Genomic DNA, 26,068 nt, shown 5'->3' with positions numbered 1-26,068 from the left:
GATAGAGAATGTCCATGAAGGCACAGTTAAGCCTGGCAAAAGAGATGTCAATCACACTGGTGGCAATATCATGTCACCATGACATTGCCCCCAGTGTGGCTAATACCATGTCGATTGGGAATAGCAGCGACCAGTCTTCTAGTTGGATAGTGACAGTCAGGCGATTCGGAGCGTACATTCTTCATTCTCGCTCTAAAGGGATGGTGCCACCAAATTTGCGGCATGTGTGTTCTTTGTGTAAGCGTTTCCTTCAGCTCCAGGAAGCATGATACACACACAAAATTCGTGTATTTTGGCTAAATAATTTAATATTGCTCTACCTATGTGGGCCATTTTCGGTTTCGGTTTCGTGGTTCTGAATTGGGCAGTGACGTCGGCGCATAGGTGGCTTGGTCACATGAGCACAGAAGGCTGTGATGAACGTCGTGTCAAGTTCCGTCTGCACTCACACATATATGCCGCACCAAGCGCCAGCAAAACAAACGCGCTCACAGTCGCCATGGCCAGCTGCAGTAGCATCGAGGCAGTGGCAAGGCAAAAGGCAGCAAGATGGAAACAAAGCTTTTATAGTTGCAACGTATGTACTGGGCTTGGACAAGGAAGCCGCACGACGCTCGATGAACCGACCTTTCATAGGCGTCGAGATGCTGATGGAGGATGAGACAACCCCGCTGTTCGACGCGCGCATCATCTCTGAACGACGCCTCGAGTTTCTTTTCCAAAGCACTCCGAGTCCTTGACGGACGCACACAGTGTCTCTGCAAAGGTCATCAGCACACTCGTAACAGCAGGCATGCTAGTTCTCTTCTTGTTCACAAAATGCGTTTAGGAAATGGTGGAGGTCATTCGCGTCACTAAAAATCTGTTGTGACGTCAAAACAGCTGCGGTTCCCGCTTCTAGCCTAAAACGTCAGTCTTGCTGCGCAAGTGATTTGCCTAGATAGCGAGAGTGAGCACCAAGCTACAATTTTAAATGCAAATCATTTTTAGCAAACTTTGGCAACTTTCATGCTATCTATCTATCTACCTATTCATCTATCTATATGTCTGTCTTTTTATCTATATATCTATATTTCTATCTATCTTTTTATCTATATATATATATATATCTATCTGTCTATCTATCCGCTACATATTTCCTTATCTTTCTATTTATCAATGTATCTATCTATCTAATTATCTATCTATCTGTCTATCTATCTAGCCACCTACGACTTTAAGCTCTCCTGGCCACTTTGTTATTGGTATCAATACCAAATTTGGTATGGCTTGACATGACTGTATTACGAGCATAATGTACTAGTCATAACATGACTATCAAGACATGTATGTCATGAATGTCATGATTTATATTTCATGGTCTTGCTGCTCTTGTCCCCTGTTGCAAAATTGGCATAGTATGACATGACTGCATGGCAAACACCAGTGAAAGACTAACGAGGGAATCATGACATACATGTCATGTAAGTCATTAGTCACGACTACACGCCGCGCTCATGTTACGCTTGCAGCCGTTTCACTGGCTTCACCTATACCAAATTCGGTGTTACGGGACGTGAATGCATGGCGAAGGTGTGTGACTGGTGCAAACATGATAATCAAGACATGCGTGTCATGTAACACGACTACATGCCACAATCATGATGCACTCGTGGCTGTTCCGCTAGCTTCACATATACCAAATTTTGTATTACGAGATGTGAATAAATGAGGAAGGTATGTGGCTGGTGCAAACATGATAATCATGAGATACGTGTCATGTAACAACATGACTACATGCCACACTCAAGGCGCCAATACACTTCGACATGACCCGGCGCACTTGCGCACCGGCGTTCGTTTCAACGAGTGACGCCGGCAATGCCACGCTAGGCGCCCATCTAACTGGCATATGCTCGCAGGCGTGCGCCGCGCTGCGTTGCTTTGACACACACGCATTTGAGCGCGCCCGGTGTCCCTCCGTCACGAAGCTAGGCAAACGCGGTGCTGTCTGGGTAACGTCGCTGGCGCGAAATGCAGCATGTCGCATTTCACGCCGGTTTGCCGCCAGGTTTCGGCAACAGACGCTCGTCGCATGCGCCTTGCGTCACTCTAGAGAGTGCTCGCGGTTTATAGCGTAGCGGCGCTGTGCCCAGCGTGCGCGCGCGTCGACGCTACATGTGCTCGCCCCCGTTTTGCTAGCTTCACATATACCAAGTTTGGTATAACGGGACGTAAATGAGCGACGAAGGTATGGGACTGGTGAGAACATGATAATCATGAGATCCGTGCCATGTAACAAGATGACCACATGCCACGCTCATGATGCGCTCGCGGCCGTTTCCCTAGCTCCACATATACCAAATTTGGTATTGCATGACCTGAATAGACGACAAAGGTCAATGACACGTCCAAACATTATAATAATAGTATGCATGTCATGCAAAACATGACCTTACGCTACGCTGATAGCGTGCTAGCAGCCGTTTCCCTACTTACACATTCCCGAAATTTGGTTTACGTGACGTGAATGGACGACAAATGTAAATGACACGTCCGAACATGATAATCATGACTTGCTGTCATGTAAACCTGAACTACATGCTACGCTCATAGCACGCTGAAAGCCGTTTCGCTAGCTCCACATATACAAAATTTTGTATCAGGTGACGCGAATAGATGGCCCTAATAAACATTGCATAGAAGTCATCTATGCCATAATTTTCCTCCGCTTCGTATCATTTTGCTGATTTTAAAGTGACATATCAACCTTCTTCATTCGTGCTTTGCATATCATTGATTCGCACTGTACGTGGAATGTGCCAATTTTTAGAAGTGAACTAAATATATTTTACGCGTTTGTTGTGCCAGACAATGCGTGCGGAGAGTTTTTGCATACGGAGGAAACCCACAACAGGCTTGGGACAGCCTCGAAAGTTGTTGTCACCAGCCCTTTCAGTTTTTTATGATGTACTTTTGTACTGCCATCATCAGCACCTCTTCAAATGACGCCATCATCCTGGCAAAGTTTATTGCATGGCAAGTACCACTTCCACGTTTCGAAAACTAATGTGTTCCTGTTCTTGCTACAGCGGCCCTATTTGCGAGAACTTTGAAACCTGATTAGCCCCCCTAGTTCTGCGCATAACCTGCGAGGAGGACCTGGTGCGGGTAGTGTAACAAATCCTTATAATGGTCTTCTTAGTTGTGATTCTGTATGCTATATTACTTTCGATTCTTTATTTTTTTTGCTAAACAGAAAAATGATATCCATATGCCTTTTCTGACAGTTTTGCATGCTACACGCATCTTGTGTAATCACTGTCTCTATTTTTAATTGATACTTCACAACTGAATATTTGTTTTATACCGGTAATAATGTTGCAAACTCGAATAATGTTATTGCTCTAAATACTATGCATCACTTGTTAGTTATCTATGTTTGGTTATCAAAAGCTGTGGAACCAAAGTGTGGTACTGCAAATAATGATAAACCATCATTACTACGTATTTTATTTACTTTTACTTATGCATCCTATTTAAGAGCTGCTACTTTGTAATACTCAGTAACCTTATTGTCTGTTTATATGTTTTTATCTCTATCACCTGCAAATGAACACTAATATAAAGTCTTCTACTCCCTGTAAAGTAAACACACTTTTTGAATATCTGGGCGGGTCACGCCTAGCTGTATTTCATAATAATATGCAGTCCGCACGTTGTAAAGACGACGACCTCTTTGCTCTTCTTGATCAGTTTAAATTTATTTTTCTGTAATAATGCTTACAGAAACGTAGTATCGTGATGACCTGGATGTTATCACAATCGAAGGTTAGAATACAGTGTACTTCAATAGAAAAACAAGAGCAGGAGGTGGTGTATGTATGTACCCTAAACATGATATGAGATACGAACGGTTAAATGAATGGTGTTTTATTATTTATTTGTGGGGTTTAACGTCCCAAAACCACCATATGATTATGAGAGACGCCGTAGTGGAGGGCTCCGGAAATTTCGACCACCTGGGGTTCTTTAACGTGCGCCCAAATCTGAGCACACGGGCATACAACATTTCCGCCTCCATCGGAAATGCAGCCGCCGCAGCCGGGAATCGAACCCGCGACCTGCGGGTCAGCAGCCGAGTACCTTAGCCACTATACCACCGCGGCGGGGCAAAAAAATGAATGGTGTCAATACTTGAATGATTATGAAATTGTATCTGTTAAAGTGGACAACTGTGTATTTGTGACAGTCTGCAGACCTCCCAATGGTAATATTACAGCTTTATGCAGTTCTTGGATGAGATGTTTGCTTTCATTAACGAGCATAATTATAGCATTCTATTGGAAGGTGACCTTAATGTTGATATGTTAGGAAACACAAAAAAAACAAAAGAATCTTTCCACACTTCTTTATTCTCACTTTTATCAAATGTCATTGTAACTCCTATTCGTGTTACTCAATCGAGTGCAACATTATTAGACCTGTTCGTAACAAACCTTTCCTCTGTATTCATACTTTCAGGCACTATATCTACCGCGATTAGTGACGACCTCCCTGTATATTTCATTGCGCCCCAAATCCGTTATCATCCCAGACAGTCGATTTCAGGTATATTATATCAACCAGTGAATTTAAGACCTATTTCCAACTTTTGGGTTGAAATCGAGCGAGCATAATGGGACAACTTGTTTTCCTTGTCCGCAGCTGATTTAGCTTATGACTATATCATGCAAACGTTAATTCCACGTTACAACAAATGTTTTCCTCTTAGGGCTCGCAAGCCTTGGATGAATTCTGAGATAATAAAAATTATGAAGGAAAAAGATAAATTATTTACCATATTTCTAGTTACCCAAAATTTAGATGATTTGAAGACGTTTAAAAAATACAGAACATCAGTTACTAATGTCAAACGGCAAGCAAAACGAAATTAGTATCATTATATGCTTGAAGGCGTCTCTGCAGCAAAGAAATCTGGAATAAGTTAAACTCCATCATATCTCGAGGTAGAGCTACAAATTTTTTAGAACTTGTAATTGACAATGAGGTTATAAAAGGCAAAGAGTTAGCGGATAAATTTAATGAATACTTCGCATCTATAAGTAAAAGCTCGCATCAAACAAGTGCTTTTGAGTACTTACCAGCACCACTCTAGGAATTAACAATTTTTTTGTCCGACAGATAAAGATGAGGTAATACGAGTGTTTAAATGCTTTAGGATGTCTAAGAGTGAGAATTTAAATGGCCTAAAAATGTAAGTGATAAAACATGTTATCATCCTGCTTAGTCCATGTCTGACAAACATTTACAACGTGTCCTTAAAAAGCGGCATTTTCCCGCAGAATATAAAGGATGCTAAAGTGACGGTGATCAACCAAGGTGGAGACAAAAACGCTTTAACAAATTACAGGCAGATTTCCATTCTGCCGCTTTTTTCCAAAGGACTTGAAAAAAGTATTCATACTAGATTGTTGAATTTTTTCGATAAACATTTCGTTATAACTCAATCACAATTGGGTTTTAGATCAGGCTACTCAACCGAAAGAGCCGTATTGTTTCAAAAGGAATTCATTTTAAAAAATATTGAGGCCAAAAAGTTCACACTTGGCATATTTTTAGGTATGTCGAAAGCATTCGACAAAATAAACCACAAGACATCATTAGGAAAACTGCAGTGTTATGGAATTCATGGTGTAGCCTTAAATCCGATCGAAAGCTACCTAACAGACAGACACCAGTGTGTATCTCTTAACAGAGAAATTTCGTCCGCGCAAACTGTTAAAGATGGTGTTTCCCAAGGCAGCATATTGGGTCACCTTTTATTCATTATATTTATAAACGATATTGTACATGTTGAGCCTTCAGCCCAATACGTAATTTACGCAGACGATAAAAGCTTATTTTTTCACGTACAAATGTTAGTCCTCTCGTAAACACTGCTAACTCAACATTACAAAAAATATACAGCTGTACCCTTAAAAATTCTTAGCTTATAAATTGTCTCAAAACAAGAGCAGTTCTTTTTCGTGCCAAAACTCCTCTCAATGAAACCACTGAATCCTACAATCTTAAGGTAAACAGCACCATAATCGAATTCTCTTCCACCGCGAAGTCTTTTGGCGTTGTTTTCCATGAACACATGAAATGAGATTATCACTCGGAATTTTTATACAATAAGCTTTCGAAAGTCATGGGTGTATTGAGAAAATGTCAGGGTCTATTGCCAGTTCCTCAAAAACTTCTGATATTTAATGCGCTCTTTACATCACATCTGAGTTACAGCAACCTGATTTGGTGTAATGGAACAAAGTAATCTATTAGTAATCTTATTATCTTACAAAAAAGGCGCTACGATCTGTTGCTAACCTCCATTTTATTTCCCATACATCACAATTATTTGCTAAATACAAAGTATTCAAATTAAACCTGCTCTACGAATATTCTTTAGCAGTCTCTTTTAGATTTGATACCATAAAAGGTCGTGGCTATATACGTCGTTCAGCTAACTTGCAATTAAATCCTTCAACATGCCTAAACCGACACTGAATATAGGCATTTGCTGATACCGCGTAAAAAATATGGCTTTCAGGCATTGAGTTATTGCTTGCCAAATATACTAAATAAATTAGGAAAAAGTTATGAATATGTTCGTATGCTCTATAAGATGTTTATTTTAAATATGCTTTATTATTTGTGTGTAGTATTATTTTCTGTTTGATTACTTCTTTCTTTCGATGTATAGCATGTGCGCTTTTGGTTAGTGTAGTTCGTTTAAATTATTTTGTTCTGAAGCAAAGCATATGCATTGCTGGTTTAAACTGTCCTGTGTTTAAATTGATTTTGCTGTTTTTGTTGCCACAGTTGCCACGGGGATATGGGGCTTTGTCAAGCCGTCTTATACAGCTTTCTTCCTCTGTTCCAGCCATTTACTGTACAATTGCACGAGGTAAATCAACTAACCTCAAACTCAAACTCAAAGCTATAGCATCCCCCTCGCATACATGCTTTTTCTTGGATGGTTGTCGTTCAAGTCACGAAATATATTTTCAGGCTAGGTCTTAATATGTTTACTAAATGGACAAAAGCGGCTATCATGGAACTATGACAGATTTAGTCAAGAGCTAAAACATGAATGAAGTTTGAAAAATGCCATGCTAGAGCAGGCAGCGAAAAACAAAACGTGCGTGCGAAAAGCACTGATCCGTAATGAGCGCTAACTTCAAAGTATAGGAAAACTTGGCAAAATGAGTTTTAATATAGAGCTAACTTCTAGTCTTTGTTTCACGAGTGCTATTATGCGTGTCTGCTTTTTGCGCTACCTGGTAACATATACGAGTGATTGAACAAGAAGCATAATCAGAGCTTACAAGTTGTTTGCGTTCATTTCATGACGTCACAGCGGCGTTAAGGATCAGAACATTTTTGAATCCATTATTACTGTATTATGATGTGTATAGCACGACATCATCACACGAAGACGGTGCATGGTTAAAGCTCTACCGATCCAGAAGACCACGAAGTACCAGGTGAGCTTCAGTTATATTTTAATGGTTCTGGAAGCTCTTTAGAGCGTTTGGGGGAAGGCAACACTGGAATCTCGCTTGAGAAGAAAAAGTTGTCATTCAACAGAGTGAGTGTGGCCAACTCAATTTATGCCATCGTCATCTTTACCATCCTCATTAAATAAAGAACGCCAACACAGTCGTTGCGTTTACCTATTTCGGATCACTACGCTCATAAGCCTGGCTGTACTGTTCACCGCAATGGCGTTGAAGAGCTCGTTTCACAAAACTTCTGGAAGCAGTATCAAAGTCCGTGTCTGCGTCGTTAGACGTGAGCAAAAAATTACCGCTTTCCAGGCCTTCTGCCTGGTAAGCAAGTATTCTACCTCAGAGTCTCACAATTACATGAAACCACATGGGGAAAATTATTGCATGAATGGCATATATAGTGAAAAGACTCTCCTTAGTTGATGTAACCACCAAAACCTCCGCTAAGGTCTCTCCTCGATGAAGTGGCAAGAGTGTAGAATAGCGCTAGGCGTCAAGACTGGTGAACTGACGAAAGCACCCGTCCATCACAAAGCGCGATGAAGAATTTCATCATTATCAGCCGCAAACACATCAATAGAATGAGCAGCGCTGTATACAAGCGCACGTGTTTGCCTTCGTGTTTGCGATGATTTGCAAACTGAATAGCTGTGATGCAGTGGGTTTTTCGCAGCTGCATTTACAATAGCTATTCAGCATAGTATGGAACTACCAATACCTCGTGCAAAGACGTTTGTCTTTTTTCAGCACGGTTTGGTCATTCATCGAGGAGTGAAGGCAGGCTAGCAATTGCGAGGCACCCTAATAAAATGTCTTGTTGAGCGCGTTGGTTTCTTCCAGATTTGACTTCAGTGCGACCAAAAAAAGTACAGATTAAACGAAGAGTAAACAACTACACGAGCGCCCGTGTTGTCGTCTCCTCTTGTATTTTGTTCATTAGCGCTCAAATCTATTCCGTATTTCGAAATTGATGCGCACAGCACCTAATTAAGCTACTGTGGTTGATTGATTGATTGATTGATATGTGGGCTTTAACGTCCCTAAACCCCCAAATGATAATTATAGACGGCGTAGTGGAGGGCTCCCGAAATTTTGACCACCTGGGGTTTTTAAAATGCATCCGAATCTGAGCACACGGGCGTGTAACATTTTCACCTCCATCGGTAATGCAGCCGCCGCACTCGGACGCTGTTTTGTTCTCCTGCTAAAAGCGAAGTTCAAGCGTTCATCGATGTTTTGCCTCTAGTGTATTCATCATATTTTCGTCTCTCGCAAAGATGAATCAAGAACGTCGGGCGCGGACCACAGCTCACGACAACTATACTCACACTCAAAGGGTGCCTTATTTGTCTATGCAGCTGGACCAGTGAACCGCAAATGCACGGCAAGCGTCATTCATGAAGGAAAACTGGTCAATGGTATATCAATCATTCAGGGCACAGACACAACTAGAATGGAAGAAGCAGGAATTTCCCTCACCCTATATGAAACCCCGAGTCGACCTTTGTTCTAGCATATTCATAAGTAGCCCACCGAAATTTTTACCAGCTTATTGCACCTACCCTTGAATCTGTGTATAAACCTGTTTGCCACATATAGAGAAATTGTGCAGAATCAATGATGACTCAAAAGACAGAAACTTTCACCCCCAGTGCCAGGCGTCAGTAAGAAATCGCAGTTAGCGCGCGGTTGCCTACCGACCCCGTCCAACTCCAAACAATATACACTGTCTAATATAAATGCCAACACACACGCACCATTGTTCAGGTACTGGGACAATAAAACAGCCACTCTGTACCACATGGTATGGAAATGTCCACACAATCCAACTTTTGCAACTCAGGACACAACCAAACTTGGAAGGTTGGGAGCCAGCTCTGTGCAACTGGGATCCGAAGGCCGAAGAAGCCCCCCTGAAACGTGCGGGGACTACGGTCCGCGCCAATTAGATCCTGGACAAAGGATCCCACTCACCGAGCTACAATATTAAGCCTCTTATTCTATATATCTCTCTCTTGAGAACATTGTAGCTAGTTTTTGTGCCGCTTGTTTTGTAAATAACGAAAGTGGATGTCGCTGAACCAGCCGTTATCAACAAATGTGTGTATAATGAAGCTATGAAATTTCAAAAAAAAAAGAGTCAGCTTACATAATATCAATGTCAGCCAACAGTGCACTAACAGCTCAGGACTAAAATCATCAAGGGCGCCCACATAAAATATTAGGGTGGCCTAAACATTAATTTTATGCGCTGGTGCATTGAACCGGACCATGCAGCCGCTGTCGACATGCGCCAGCGCAACCACTGTTGTGATGACTCTTGCTGAAATCACGCATTTTTCAACGCAACTTGCTTTTCTAAAGCTTTATGCTGACCCACTATCCCTTGCGTCGGGAAGAGGGCTCATGATATTTTGCGCCCAAGAGCTGCTCGTGCGTGGGCTTCATGCTACACGGGCTTCAAAGAGAGCAGCCAACAACGCACGCGAAGGACTGTCTCTAACTACACACGAGAGATGATTTCGGTGGGCGGAATGTAGCAGAAACTGGCGCTGGCCCGTGTGCCAAGCACGTAAGCATATAAACGCACCTTCATGCGTTTGTACACTTGCACTGGCGTGGTATGTTTCATTCTCATACAGTATATGTGGACTAGTGCGAACAGACACTAGCCGACTGTGCGTTGACAACGGTCTTAACTTCGCGTGAAGACTTTTTAAAGGTCGCCAAAACTGCATATTCTACAAAGTGTTGCCATCACAGAATGTTTCTCAGCTGGCACGATTTGGTCTGACTACACAGATCAAAATGACAAGTTTTTCAGGATATTGTCATATTGTGAGATCAACACCGTGATTGCACGATGACAGGTGCTGCACGGTGCTCGTGCCCTTTATTCGCTGCGCAACAACGTTTGGGATCCATCACCATAGTGCGTATGGATCATTAGCAATGTTGAGGAATCCTTAATATGATTATCAGTGTAAACTTTAGCGTGAGCGGCTTCACAGTCGGTTAGAAATTACAACCACCAGATTACGATGGGGAATTCCGCACCTGAATTATTACCTACATAAAGCTGGACTCACAGCATCTCCGTTATGTCTTTTCTGCAAGGACTCAGAATCAGTAGATCATTCCTTTTTATCCTGTCAAGGATATTCTCAGCAAAGGAAAATATACCTGGTCCAACCAATTGAGCAGCTAGGTTTAAAAATAAACGTGGAAGTAATTTTATCCTTCGGAGGGATTACATTAGGTTATAGCCACAGGGAGGTCTACTCTGCCGTGTGTGCGTACATAATGGCAACAAAAATATTACCTAGTTAGTCTGTTGTTATTATTATTTATGGCTACGAGACTACCTGAATGCTTGACTCAAAACTAACTCACTTGATGATCCTGCCGCCCGGTTCTTGGCCGATCCCCCTTTGTGGGCGAGTGCCAGCAAAGCTGAAGGCTCATCATCATCATCATCTCCTGCTGCGCGTCTTTCAGGCACGCGCTGCCACGTTGTTCTCTCAGTCGCCTGCCTGGCTTTTACAACACCACTAACGGTGAGCGAAGTACTGAATTATGAGCTTTGTCAGACTACGCCTATATTCTGAAGGAGCTATTTATACGCGAGAAGCTGTCCGCCTCGGTGGAACGGTGGCTTTGGTGCTGGGCTGCTGACGCGAAGCTTGCTCGCCCAATCCAGGCCATGGTCGTCGCATTTCGGCGGAGGCGAAATAATAGTCCCGTGTACTGTGCGATGTTAGTGCGCGTTAAAGAACATCTGATGGTCAAAATTTGCGGATCCCTTCGCTACGCCGTCTATTATAAGCATGTCCGTTTTGGCACACCAAACCCCAGATATTATACGCGGGAGGTAGTTTAGGAGCAAATTTACACCTAAGTTTCTCAGCGCTCTTGTTTCGGTCTGAACTTGTGCTTACATTTTTTTTTTGCAGACACACAGCGATGCTGCTTTGATAAAGCCAGCCGGTCAGATCGAACGCCACTGCTTTAGGTACAGAATTTTTATGAGCGGGTTCCAAATGTGTCCCTGTTAGTAGGAAGCCTTGTTATAAAGAACCCTCGCAATAAGATACTTGAGGAAGCGTATTTGTTGCTTATGAACGTCTCAGTTTTGCTTGGTCAATTTTCTGTGAAAGTCATGGCCAATCTTAAACTAAGGCTAACAACAATGGAGCCTGCATGTAAGAAGTTTCGGTAGTGCGTGAAGAAGTTTTGGTACAAAGTATTGACAGTGGCTCGTTGTTTGCATGCATTCAAGTTAAAAAAAACAACATTTTGACGGTACAATCAGACTACGTGCACCATGCAATGAAGTGTAGAGTGAGGCCAGGGCAGTCAGTGTATTTATTGTGTCGTTTAGAGTGCGGTGACCCTATTTATTTGAGTACCAGATTTTTTGAAAGTTATCAGGATATGCTGCCATATTAATAGTTGGCATAGTGGGCTTCGAACTATCAAACAGCGCTCTAGATCTCACATCGTCAATATCGTTGAGCAGTAAATGCTGCTTCAGTACTCTCTGTTGCCAAACTCATTGAATGACTTCAAGTTTTCTTTTTTCTCTTCTCTACTGAATTTACAAGCCGAGCATTGTAGCCGCAGCACCACAGCGATGGACTGTGTGATTTTGTTTTGTAACTACTGTAGTGTAGTTTTACCACGCGACACTTTAAAATTTGTTATCCAGTGTTTGTACATGCAGTTAAGAATATCGCTAACTTTGTGCCTTTTCACCATAGATTCTGCATATGCGTTAGTTCAGCGTTTCACCGCAGTAACCAGTAATTTTGTTCTGTAGCCTACTGGCTTGTGTGCTCGTCGCACTGGGTCACGTAATTTTAGAGAGAGTATTACTCGAGCCAAATTTCGCTACATATTAGGCTTCCTAAATGTGCGATAACGTTAAACGCTCAATCTAATCACCAATCAAAAGATTGTTTTAAAACGACGCTGTCGTTGCTTGCAACATCACAGCTTCAGTAATAATAAACAAAATCAAAACTTTGCTCTACATTCTCAACCAGAAGCAGAACACTGCACCGTCAGTGCACAATTACAGTCCTTCGTTCGAGTACTTAGACTACACCGACCAATGAAAATTTTTACAAACTTGATGCGGTCAATTCGGCTCTACGAAACGATAACCTGGTTAACTTTTGCAGAAAATAAATTACAGAATAAACATACCACGCTATGAGTGTGGTATGTTCTCATGTTCTTAAATGACACGTGTGTTAGGGTTATTATGTTTGCACCAGTCATATATTTCCCATCCTTTGACGTCTCGTCAAATCCGTTTGTTACATGTGAAGCTAGCAAACGGCCGTGAGTGCATCATGAAGGGCCCAATATACTCCGATGTAGCGTTGACGCGCCCGCACGCTGGGCGCAGTCACGTTATGTTAACAAAACGCGAGCACTCTATAGTCTGACGCCAGACGCGACGGCGTCCGTCGGCGCAGCCTGACGACAACCGGCGCGGAATCCAACATGCTGCATTTCACGCCAATGCATGACCCAGACAACACTACGTCTCCCTCTTTTCGTGACGGAGGGATGCCGGACGTGTTGGAACGCGCATGCGTCAATGCAACGCAGCCCGGCACGCGCCTGCGAGTATAAGGCAGGACCGGCGCCTGGTGTGGCAACGCCAGCGTCACGCGACGAAACGAACGCCGGCGAGCATGCGCACCACGTCACGTCAAAACGTCTTGGCGCCTTGACTCTGGCATGTGGTCATTTTGTCACATAATACGCATCTCATGATTATCATGTTTGCACCAATCACATACCTTCGTCATTCATTGGCGTCACGTAATACCAAATTTGGATTATGTGAAGCTAGCGAACAAGCGCATCATCAGTGTGGCAAGTTGCCATGTTCTTACATGACACGCATGTTCGGATTATCATATTTGAATATGTGATTTACATATGTCGTCCGTTCGCGTCACGTAATACCGAGTTTGATACATGGGAAGCTAGCGAAACGGCCGCGAGCGCATCATGAGCATAGCTTGTACTAACGTTGTTACATGACACGCATCTCTTATTTATCATGTTCGCACCACTATCATACCTTCATCATCCATTCACGTCCCGTAATAAGTGAAGTGTAATAAGTGTAGTGAGGTATAAACGAAGCTAGCGATACGAACACCAGCGCATTATGATCGTAGCATATAGTCATTTTGTTACATGACGCGCATCTCATAATTTTTATGTTTGCACCAGTCGGGTACCTTCGTCATCCCTTCACGTACCAAAATAAGAAATTTGGTATATTACACGCTAGCAAAATGGCTGAAAGCGCATCATGAATGTGGCATGTAGTCATGTTGTTACACGACACCAATGTTGTTATTTTCATGTTAGAGTCTGTCACTTGTGTTTACCATGCAATCATGTCATACCATGCCAGTTTTGCAACTTGTCATGCGAACACACCACAAGAGCAGCAAGACCACTACATGTATATCATGACATTCATGAAAGACATGTCATAGTTTTCATGTTATGACAAGTCAAATATGTTCTTCATACAGTCATGTTGAGTCATACCAAGTTTGGTATTGATACCATTATCGAAACAGCCAGGAGAGCTAAAAGTCGTAGGCGACTAGATAGATAGATAGATAGATAGATAGATAGATAGATAGATAGATAGATAGATAGATAGATAGATAGATAGATAGATAGATAGATAGATAGATAGATAGATAGATAGATAGATAGATAGATAGATAGATAGATACGCTCAAAGGTGCTGAAGTACGCTAAGAAATGCTTCGCATTTAAATAGAAAAGTTCTATGGTAACCGTGAATGGGCCACTCACCATATCTATTCCTAATAAGATACCAAAAAGCAACAAATGGCGCATGCTGAGCATAACCCTGCGCCTCACTCGCGTTTATTTCAACCTGCCAAGGAACAGAGTGTTATCTCACCCACGATTCAAATTCTTAGCTGTGTCTTCATTCACCATAATGTTCGCTCATCTTGTACTCTTTCGTTGCAGAAATATAAAATGACTCGACTAAAACGCTGATTTTGTTTTTTACGTTACTTACACAGAGGCTAAAGCCACCCGTGATGAAGAAAAGACCACTAAGCATGCAAGACTTTGGTGATGATATGGCGGTCCCGCAGGACGAAGATGACTGGTTGAGAACGACCGTCTTCTGCTCGTTGTGCTTACTGACGCTGATGAGTTGTTGCATCGTTCTGGCCCTGTTCATACTGTACATTGAGAAATCTGAAGACATGAGTGAGAGAATAAGGAGTACCTCTACAGTAGTCTTTTCTTTATTATGTGGTTGGGTTCTTTCATTTGAACATTCCTGAAATGTATAGAACTTGATGGCCAAAGACGATATCAGATGGTTTTGGACACCCCATATACTTCACTGTGACTGCATTATTGCGTTTGTGTATCTTCCGAATCTTATCTAGGAAACGGTGTCAAAGTGACCGAATTTTCTCACCAAGTTCTAAACACGCTTACTGTGATAGGCAAACTGTAAAAAAATTAAGACATGTGTTTAAATGAAAAGTTTTAGCATAGCGTAGAAGTGACCCCCTCCCTTTCTCTATATGTTTTTCGTACGCATAAGTGTCCTAATATTTCTTCACATGGTATTACCTGATTGCCCTATATGGTGTTATACTCTTAGTACTAGCACTCGCTAATTGATTCATGTTCAGCGGGATATCTACAATCTCGTAAAGAGTTTTTAAATAAAATTACGAAAATTTCTTTTCGCAGTAGGGCGCGGCTTAACAGAAAAAAAAACAAGAGCATTTGACCTTAACGATGCACAAATTTTGTAGTGTTGAAGAGACACAGGTTATTTACTTGAACTCAAGGCACCTATTGAGTTCATGTAGATCATCCATTATAATAGCCTTGTTGGCGGGCGAACGTCACTGCCTCACCGCGGTGGTCTAGTGGTTGAGGTACTTGGCTGCTGACCCGCAGGTCGTAGGATCGAATCCCGGCTGCAGGGGCTGCATTTCCGATGGAGGCAGCAATGTTGTAGGCCCGCGTGTTCAGATTTGAGGGCACGGTAAGGAACCCCAGGTTGTCGAAATTTCTGGAGCCCTCCACTACGACATTTCATAATCATATGGTGGTTTTCGGACGTTAAACCCCACATATCAATCAATAAAACTTTGCTGGAATTTCTGCCGTAAACCTACTCCTTTAAAAAAGACAATAAGCGTATATGCATATCTCCTGCTTTTGCAATATATTTCGTTTTAATATTTATGTAAGATGTAGTTGAAAAATGGGACTGATTTAGAGGATAAAGAGCTTTGAAGCAGTTGGGAATGCAACTTCAATGAAGCTCTAATTACTGTGTCAGTTCGTTATCCCAGCGCCTGTATCCTTCAGATAGCCACGCACATCACTGCTTGACTGGTTTGTCTTGGCTTGTTCGCAAACTTCCGGACCTTATTCGAATGTCTAGTCACGGAGAGTGTAAACTTGTCAAACCTAGTGTTACCAAAATTGCTTCGTGCCCCTTAGAATACAATGTCGGTTTCCCATGTGTTGTATCAAAGCTTGGTCAGGCAAAAATGGCTTTTACTGTATTGACAATGTGCATGCTCTGTTGATGCACCATGGCCATTTGATGACAACATAACGAGTGATCGTGGTTTCACGTGTTTTTCAGTAGCAGCAATGTCAACACAATCATGTTTTCATAACCCCTTATAAATGAGGAGAGTTTCAGTGAACTTGATGTGTTTTGAGTGCTTCTATTTACGTACCTATCTAGCCGCCTACGTGTGGATGCTCTCCTGATAGCTTTCATTACTTGGTGTCCAGCGAAATCGGTGTAGGAGAGTGGCAGGGTTGCATGAGTATGACTGTCCGTTCATGACAAGTATAATTTGAAAGTGCCGTCTCGTACGTCATCAAACCTTTTCCTCGAGACACGTGGTACAGGCACCGGTATAGCATGGACCATAGTATACGGGTATGCGCCACAGTAGATTGCCAGGTTACACTTACCCAGAAATGGCGAGAAGAGTTACTAGGGATTTAAATGCAAGAGCGTTATGAAAAAGCTAGTTTACAATAAATAAATTGCACACGAAAAAGTTATAATTAAAAATAATATGCATATTATTCTAACGCCATTATACAGTAGGACAAAAAAACATCGCACAATCCCGCCACCGTTGCATATGATGTATAGACTCGTGCAAGTTGACAGCCACTTGCCATCTCATAACAGCATTGTGCTATCAAAGCAACTTTAATTCAGACAACTATTGCACAGCGGCAGACTATTGAAACAGCTGTCAGACAACTTTAATTTTCCTGGCATAGTACTTCCAACAAAAACGCAGTCACCTGGAAATAACTTCATGTTAGATTAGGCCTGTTAAATTATAAGATTTAAAAGCAAAGTAAACACGACAAGGCGCAAAACAAAGAAGCCTGATGTGTGGGCCCTGAAGCTTGGTCCAGGAAAAATTCTAGTATGCTGGGTCCTGGCTGCAAAAACTGGTGACGGTGACATAAGGAGCAGCATAATCTGACTCGAATTAGCCAGTCTCTGATTAGGTTGAGGTTCTAGAAGCAGTTTAGCATATTATACACAATTGAAGGCCCTTGCAAAGGGTAATACTTCTCTATACTGGCAACGATTTGCTAAACTTCAAAAGCAGGGGAATGGAGTTTCTCTAATCCTCCAGTTGTAGCACCGTAATTTTGTAGTCGTCCTATGGTGAGAGATTATCTTGCGACTATTATTGTAGTCAACAAAAATTCATTCAGTCAGACAATGCAAGAACAATCTTTGTAACATATGAAAGTTTTCATTATTCTTCGTGGGAATAAAACAAATCATTCAAGTAAACTGATTTGCTGAAACAGAAAATACATACATGCAGTGAATAAGTCTTCTTCAACGAAATTATTCCGTTAACAGTGTGCGTGTGTGCGGCCAGCTACTTAGCATAGGAAATCATGCGGGCAAGCTATCCTGTCTCTTTTGCCACGCTATGACAGCAGTTAACGCACTCCCCTGTCCACCCCGAGGTCACACCTCCTTTTCCTGTGGCGGTCGCCTTTTGATAGGTGTGAAATGTTCATGAACCGTATAGAGTGTGACATCGGTGCTACCTAAAGAACACAAAATGTTCGAAATTACTGGAGCATTGCAGCCCAACATGGTTTATAGTGACATGACGGCAGATTTTTATTACTATTTATGAATATGTACCCATGACAACTGGTTTCACGTGTGTTTTGCATTTCTTCAGCACGAGGATGCAACGATCAGGGTTTTACGAGTTCCGGAGGTATCGGTGCGGGTCCAAAGCTTACCACCGTCCACAGGAGTCACCAAGACCGAGCAACCCGCTTCAGGGGCGCCAGCTATAGTACCTACACAAACGGAGGTCATCCTGGATCCCGCGTGCACAACCACCCAGTGTCACATTCAGTCACAGTGGCTCCGAGCAAAGCTGGATTCTACCGTAGACCCATGCCAGGACTTTTACCGCTATGTGTGTGGCAGCTTCAGGGGAACTAACCAGTACATCGAAGTAGGTAACATCGAAAACCGAAGTAGTTCTTTCTCTCGTTTCAGCGAGTTTTCTTAAAACAGCACATTTCAAACGAAAGACAAAGGTTAGACACATAGCTGCAGACTACTAGATTGCCCAAAGGAAAATGTGAAGTGTGAAGAATAATACGTAGATGAATAATACATAAGTGAACTTCAATACAAATGGCATCTTATTTAGAAGAAAGTTCAATTTTTGCGTTTTCCAAGATTCAACATCTTTTAGAATAAAATTTCACTCTCGTTGCATCACTCCTGCGTTACGTCGAGCCAATTGGCGGAGAGAGCCAGGTCAACAAAAGCATTCGAAGGGCAGACATACCGTCGTATTCTCTGTGAGATTCCTTGTATGTACAAATGTGTACGAGTATATAAAATAGAGAGAAAATATGTCAAGAAAATGTACGCTAGGTACGTGACCACGATGTCGAACAACCGACGTTTCACTTCATGACAACATGCCTTAGATAATTGAGCCACAATTGTAGGTGGGCTCGCCTGTGCGAAAGGCCAGCTATTTATTCACATTATCACTTCAGGTGCTTCAGCGTCACAAAGGCCTGTTCACTATTTCATCACGAGGTGGTGCTAAGAGCAGACTGCGTGACTGCTCGTGGTCTCGTGAGCCTTCTATTGAAAGTAATCTGCGAAGTGAAAACTGCTAAGTGTGGTTTCCAGTTCTTTTTTCACAAATTTGCTTTCTCATTGCAGAACGCGATTTCATTCCCATACGATGATATTGTCAAGTTACTCACGACAAACTTGATACAATAGTCTCGTTGAGTCGACTAGCCAAGCAGCGGCTTAGAGAGATCGTCTTTGTCCTCTTTCACTCTTCGATTTCACCCAGGCAAAACATGTGGCAATAGTCCCACCCCCCTTTGAAAGCATCGACTCGATGCTCGTAAATAACAAAAATGAAGGCATACACACGCAGATATCGCAGACATAGAGAACCAAAAGGAGAGTGCCAGTACTCGCAGCGCAAATGAGGAAGTTTCATCAACGCTCGTTCCAAGCGAAAAAAGAAAAGGCATAAAAACACAGGAGAACACAAACAGGAGCAGCAACGCAAAGTCATGGCATATCGTAGCACGTGAAACGACAAGGGCTACTGTGTAAAGTAGGGCTTCAGCCGAACGACATGCACGGTTTCGGGCCGAAGCTGTCGACGAGAAGACGCTGCGCCGTGTGGAAATACCTCGTAGGTAACATCTGTGACTTGTCTAAGAACGTTGTACGGTCCAAAATAACGGCTTAGGAGTTTTTCGGATAAGCCTGGTCGCCGTACAGGGATCTACACCCACACTCGTTCCCCAGGGTGGTAGGTGACATTTCGATGGCGGAGGTTGTAACGTCGTGCGTCTGCATCTTGTTGGTGACTGGTGTTTATGCGAGCTAGCTGACGAGCTTCTTCGGCGTATTGATTGTATTGCTCAGCGTCTTGAGCAAGTTCATTGCTTTGGTCGCACGGAAGCATAGCATCGAGCATGGTTCGCACGTTGCGCCCGTAAGCAAGTCGGAAAGGCGGAAATCGCGTTGTTTCTTGCGTTGCCGTATTGTCAGCAAACGTGATGTATGGAAGAGTCTCGTCCCAGGTTTTGTGTTGTACGTCCACGTACATTGACAGCATGTCCGCTATGGCCTTGTTAAGCCTCTCTGTCAGTCCATTGGATTGCGGGTGATAAGCCGTTGTTTTTCTATGACTTGCGCAGCTCAGTTTAAAAATGTCCTCCATCATTCGTGCTGTCAACGACGTCCCTCTGTCCGTAATCACGCATGACGGGGCACCATGCCGTAGGACGATTTGGTGCACGAAGAACTGCGCGACTTCAGAGGCCGTGCCATGGGGTAACGCTTTTGTTTCAGCATAATGAGTAAGATAATCTGCGCAACTATAATCCATTTGTTCCCAGAGGACGACAAAGGGAAGGGCCCGAGAAGGTCTATTCCCACGAGGTCAAACGGTGTCCGTGGGGGGGCGATCGGTTAGAGCGGGCCCGCGGGTGTCACAGGCGGAGTCTTGCGTCGCTGGCACTCACGGCAGCCTTTCACATATCGATGTACACTAGTTGATAGTCGCGGCCAGTAATACTGTGTTGGCGTACTCTGGCGAGAGTTCGCGAATAGCCCAAATGTCCTGACGTGGGCTCGTCGTGGCACGCAAGGAGGATCTCATCACGCATCTCGGTAGGAACAACTAGTAGGAAGGCTTTGTCGCTACCACGGGCGTTTTTCTTGTAAAGAATGCCTCTTCTTAGACAAAAAGAGGACAGTTCGTGAGCAATGTGTTGAGGGACCTGAGAGCTGCGGCCTTCCAGGGAATCAATGACTGGGCGTAATTCGTCGTCTGTCCGCTGCTTTGACATAAATTCGGAGTCGCTAACTGCTCCGAGATAGGCATCTTCATCTTCGGAGCCCCTGACACCGTTCCCCACAGGCGCTCGAGAAAGCGCGTCGGCGTCTTCGTGTTTGCGCCCTGACCTGTACACAATCGTAATGTCGAACTCTTGCAAACGCAAACTCCAACGTGCGAGACGGCCGGATGAATTTCTGAGATTTGCCAGCCAGCAGAGCGAGTGGTGGTCAGTCACCACTTTGAAGGGACGACTGTAGAGGTAAGGCCGAAATTTGGTCGTCGCCCACACGACTGCGAGGCATTCTTTTTCTGACGTAGAATAGTTGGTCTCGGCTCGAGAAAGAGTACGACTGGCGTAAGCTATCACATGCTCAACGCCGCCATGTCGTTGTGCAAGGACAGCGCAAAGTCCGACGTTGCTGGCATCTGTATGAATTTCTGTAGCAGCATCCTCATCAAAATGGGCAAGAACAGGGGCTGCTTGCATTCTCTGTCGTAACTCTGTGAACGCTGTATCTTTTTCTGCGCCCAAAGTAAAGAGCACGTCATCTCGGGTGAGTCGCGTAAGAGGTTCAGCTATCTTCGAGAAGTTGGCGATAAATCGGCGATAATACGCGCACAAGCCGAGAAAACGGCGTACTGCTCTTTTATCTGATGGAACAGGGAAGGTGGCGACAGCAGCAGTTTTGTCTGGATCAGGTCGCACTCCATCCGCACTAATGACTTCTCCTAGAAATTTCAGCTCCTCATAGCCGAAATGGCATTTTTGAGGTTTCAGCGTGAGTTCAGCTGTGCGAATGGCTTCCAGAACCTTTCTCAGACGCTTCAGATGTTTTTCGAAGCTCTCGGAAAAGATGATCACATCATCGAGGTAGAAGGGGCAGCTTTGCCACTTCAAGCCTGCGAGAACTGTGTCCATCATCCTCTGAAAAGTGGCTGGTGCAGAACAGAGGCCGAAGGGAAGAACTCGGAATTCGTGAAGACCTTCTGGAGTCACAAACGCGTTTTTTTTCTCGGTCTAGTTCATCCACTTCAATTTGCCAATAGCCACTCTTTAGATCGATAGACGAAAAATATTTTGCGCGTCGTAACATGTCGAGGGAGTCGTCGACCCGTGGAAGCGGGTAGACGTCCTTTTTTGTGACGCTATTAAGCTTCCTGTAGTCAATACAGAATCGCAGCGTTCCGTCTTTTTTCTTTACTAGAACGACTGGCGAGGACCAAGCGCTGCTGGATGGTTGAATAATCCCGTCATCGAGCATCTCTTTTACTTGTGTCTGAATAGCCTCGCGTTCTTTGGCAGAAGCGCGATAAGGCTGCTGCCGGATGGGGCGGACGTCATCATCGGTAATAATTCGATGCTTCGTGAGGTGTGGTTGACGGACTTTAGAAGAAGAGGCGAAGCAAGGTCGAAACTCCCTTAAAAGGACATAAAGTGCAGCCTTTCTCTCATTTGACAGCGTCGAATTAATGTCGATGCGGTCTAGACATTCCTCATCCTAATGCGTTTCCTCGGATGCTAAGCACTCCATGACGTTGGCAACAGGGTCTCCATAAGCTATGGTGGTACCGCGGAAAAGATGCCGGTGCTCGTAATTTAAGTTCGTAACTAGTATCGTTGACTGTCCGTCACGGACGCTCACAACACTTCGGACAGCGCATACACCTTGGAGCAGCAGAAGTGATAGGTTCCTTTCAGCCACCACGTCGCCGTCTTGGAAGTCTTCACAAGTGACTTCGATGGGAACAGATGCTCGAGGTGGCAGCGTCACACTGTCGTCAGCAACACGCAGCGCAGGTCTACGGCAGTTATCAGCGTCTCGATCTGTTGCGCCTTGAGTCGAGAAGGTCACGATGCACTCACGGAAATTTATGATGGCGCCGTATTCCCGAAGAAAGTCCATGCCGATAATCAGGTGACGCGAACAGTCGCAAGAACGAGGCAGCTGAGCACAAACGTTGACGCACGAATTTTCACTCTTGCGGTACAGCGACCCAGCGGTGTTACAACGTGTCCTCCAGCTGTTCGAATTCGCGTTCCATTCCACGGCGTGATCACTTTTCTGAGATCTTTCGCTAGCCTCCCGCTGATAATCGAAGAGTCTGCACCAGTGTCTACCAATGCACTGATCTGAAGACCATCAATCAGCACAGGTATGTCGAGTGACACGCGGTTACTAGCTTCAGATGTGGATGTCGGCGTTTCTTCGGTACTGCGATTATTCTTTGACGAAATGTCTTCGGCGTTTCGTGCAAGCGTCAATGGGAGGTCTTCCGCACTTTGAGTCCCAGCGACCTTGCCCCCGAAGGCCGCTGCCTTCAGTTTTCCCGACGAGGGCTCAGGGAGCGTTCCCGTGCCGCCACCCCGAAACCTGGCCCAGTGGCTGCGGGTCTCCTCGGAGATGGTGACCGCGATTGCCGTCGTGTAAAGTGTGCACGCTGTTGCGCGAGATACTCTTCGATATCTCTTGGCCTTTGACAGATTCGGGGACGAGGGGAATTGACAGAAAATCCGCGCAGTCCAAGTTGCCGGTATGGGCATTCGCGGTATATGTGACCAGCCACACCGCAATGATAGCAGAGGGGTCGTCTGTCTGGCGTACGCCAAAGATCAGACTTGCGCGTCGGTGCACGGCGACTATCGAAGTCCAAATCAGCGTGCGCTGACTGAGTCGCGACCGACGGCATCATTGTCTGGATCAGGACGTGCGGCACAGTCTGGATCAGGACGTGGGGCACAGTCTGGATCGGGACGTGCGGCACTGGCTGGGTCGGGACTCCTTGACCAGAAAGAGGAGTGGCAGATCGCAAGGCTTCCGCGTACGTACGACGGCGACTGTCAGTAGACATGGGAGCCGTTTCCGGATCAACCGACGTGGGCGGAAAACGATGGGCATGCAGCACCTGCTGGACCTCGTCACGGATGACACTGGTGATAGAACCAACATCGATTTGCCTTGTTCCGTACATCTTTTCCATTTCTTCCCAGACGACAGATCGGATGATCTCGCGAATCAATTAGGGGCTCTTGCTCCCAGGGGGGGCGAAAATTTCGGGAGTTGAGGCAGCATTCACTTGACGGTCGAACAGGGCAGACCGTTGGTGCAGTACTCGCACCATTGTTGCCGCTTCAATAAGGAACTCAGAAACACTTTTGAGGGGACTACGCACCAAACCAGCGAAACGTTGTTCCTTCGCACCACGCATGAGGTGGCGCAACTTTTTTTCTTCTGCCATAGCAGGATCCGCTCGCTTGAAAAGCCGTGTCATGTCCTCGACGTACATCGAGACGGTCTCGTTGGGCATCTGGATGCGTGATTGTAGTGCACACTCCGCCCGTTCGCGGTGGTCAGGACTCCTGTAGGTCTCCAGTAGGCGACACTGGAACTCGCGCCAAGATGTCAGAACATCATCCCTGTTCAAAACCCACGTCTTGGCGCCGTCTTTTAGGCAAGTGTACACGTTCCGGAGCTTCGCGGCATCATCCCGGTCATTGATCGTTGCGACACGTTCGAACTCACTCAGCCAGTCGTCAACATCTTCATGCTGCTCTCCGTGAAAGGGGCTAGGCATGAGCGGGTTCTGGACGGTGCAGCAGATCGGCGTGGAAGGTGTCTGAGCTTGCACGGGGTCTTGTGCCCCGCCGTGGTGATCTAGTGGCTAAGGTACTCGGCTGCTGACCCGCAGGTCGCGGGTTCGAATCCCGGCTGCGGCGGCTGCATTTCTGATGGAGGCAGAAATGTTGTAGGCCCGTGTGCTCAGATTTGGGGGCACGTTAAAGAACCCCAGGTGGTCGAAATTTCCGGAGTCCTCCACTACGGCGTCTCTCATAATCATATGGTGGTTTTGGGACGTTAAACCCAACATATCAATCAAATCAATCAACGGGGTCTTGTGTCGAAGTCATAGTCGCTGCATAAGTGGTTGGTGTCTCAGGCGGTAGGCCTCGTTGGCGGCGGCTTACTCTATGAACAGGAGTGTCCACGGGTGCAGGGCTTGTGTTCCGGCTGCTGGACGGGGTCTTGTGCATCGGGTGGATTGTGAAACGTTGTACCCAGCAACTCCACCAGTCTTGTCACGTTACTCACGACAAACTTGATACAATAGGCTCGTTGAGTCGACTAGCCAAGCAGCGGCTCAGAGAGATCGTCTTTGTCCTCTTTCACTCTTCCATCTCACCCAAGCAAACCATGTGGCAATATCTTGCAGTTTAGTACGAATTCAGTCAAGTGCCAGGACAAACGTTTGCGCTCGCTTGTGCTGTCCCGACCGAAAGTTGCAGGAGGCAGGCGTGAGGGTTCTCCTTTGTTTTGACCGGGGTTTGCGGCGCCAGAGATCCGGGATAAAGATGTTTAGGCAGAAGGAGGTTGAACTTCGAAGAGAGGATTGATTTACAATATTTACATGGCACGGGCTGCCTGGCCGGAAGCTCTACATAGGAAGCTATACATTTAAAAAGGCTTTCTCTCGAACAAGCTCCGTGAACCACCCTAAGCAGCCCGCGAGGGCTGAATAAATAGTGTCATCTCCCCAGATCCCTAGATCGGGAAATAGGTCCACAAGGCACTCTACAATAAGATGTCCCGCAGCACACACGAGTGTCTTTATGCCGGCACCAACCCAAACATACACATACACAAATACACAAACCGAACACGTGTATGGTCCCAGCGATGCTGCCTCCTTCGGGGAATCTTGCTTCAGCGGAGGTAAAAAAAGTCTGTCATCTCGCCGCTCGGGCCAACCGCCCATGCTTTTTCGAATGGCAGTCGCGGTCTAGGCGCCTCGGAGGGGCCATGCCTGGACATCTTGTGCTGATTTGAGCGTCGGCGGCTCATCAGCCAGTGACGCACAGTGTGATGGTCCGACGTCCGTAATCGGCGGAACTTCGGCATTGTGGCTTTTACCAGGGCATGAAGACGCCACGTGTGGCATCTCTGCGTGGAGCAGAAGGACAGTGGTGCTCCGTAGAGTAATTTCAGCTATGCAGTGCCCAGCACATCAAAAAAGCAGGGTGTCTTGGCGCTTCTCCTTATCTCCACAAAATGAGGCGGCTGCCTTTCTTCTGTTCTGGCAGCCGTGGCAAAAGGGTGGCCCACCTAACACTACAGCTCGTCCACCGGCGGGAAAGCTACCAACCTGAGGGGGACCAGCTGTACGGGTTGCCGGAAGCGTCCTTGTTTGGTGGCGTCTTCCAGGCCACTGCCAATGGCGCATCACGGCAATCCTAAATTATCCATGGGCCTTTCCTCCCTGGTATTTCACAGAAATACACACAACCGCAGACGCGGGAGAGCACCCTGCCCGCAAGTCAGACACATCGAGTCCGAAAATGTTCTAAAACAACCCTTTCTTAAGTCTTAAAACCAAACACAAACCAGCAATCGAAGCGTTTTCTGAGCTGTCCCTCAAGCTCTCAATTCCAACACGACAATAATCTTCTCCTAAACTGCTTTCAAGAAAAAAAAACTCCCAATCGATGCCCTCCCCATGGCATGCTTGTGTACCAGAGTCGGTATTTCGCTGTAAGTTAACCAGGTCTCATACTCATAAAGAAAATTCTTTGGCTTC

The 26,068-nt window shown here is 45.1% G+C and overlaps 1 protein-coding gene across 1 annotated transcript in view; it reads left to right on the top strand.

The window, feature by feature from the left end:
• Positions 1-11,027: 11,027 nt before the first annotated feature.
• The window catches only part of LOC142803300 (neprilysin-2-like), a 60,614-nt gene continuing 45,573 nt past the window's right edge, over positions 11,028-26,068 (top strand). The window contains exons 1-3 of the mRNA XM_075888431.1: positions 11,028-11,089; positions 11,486-11,544; positions 17,834-18,118. The gene's annotated coding sequence lies outside the window, so the exon portion shown is untranslated. The remainder of the gene's footprint in view (positions 11,090-11,485; positions 11,545-17,833; positions 18,119-26,068) is intronic.

The sequence above is a fragment of the Rhipicephalus microplus genome, chromosome 3, assembly GCF_043290135.1.
Source record: "Rhipicephalus microplus isolate Deutch F79 chromosome 3, USDA_Rmic, whole genome shotgun sequence".
NCBI lineage: Eukaryota > Metazoa > Arthropoda > Arachnida > Ixodida > Ixodidae > Rhipicephalus > Rhipicephalus microplus.
Note: the sequence above shows the minus strand (reverse complement) of the source record. Positions and strands in the feature narration are given on the sequence as shown.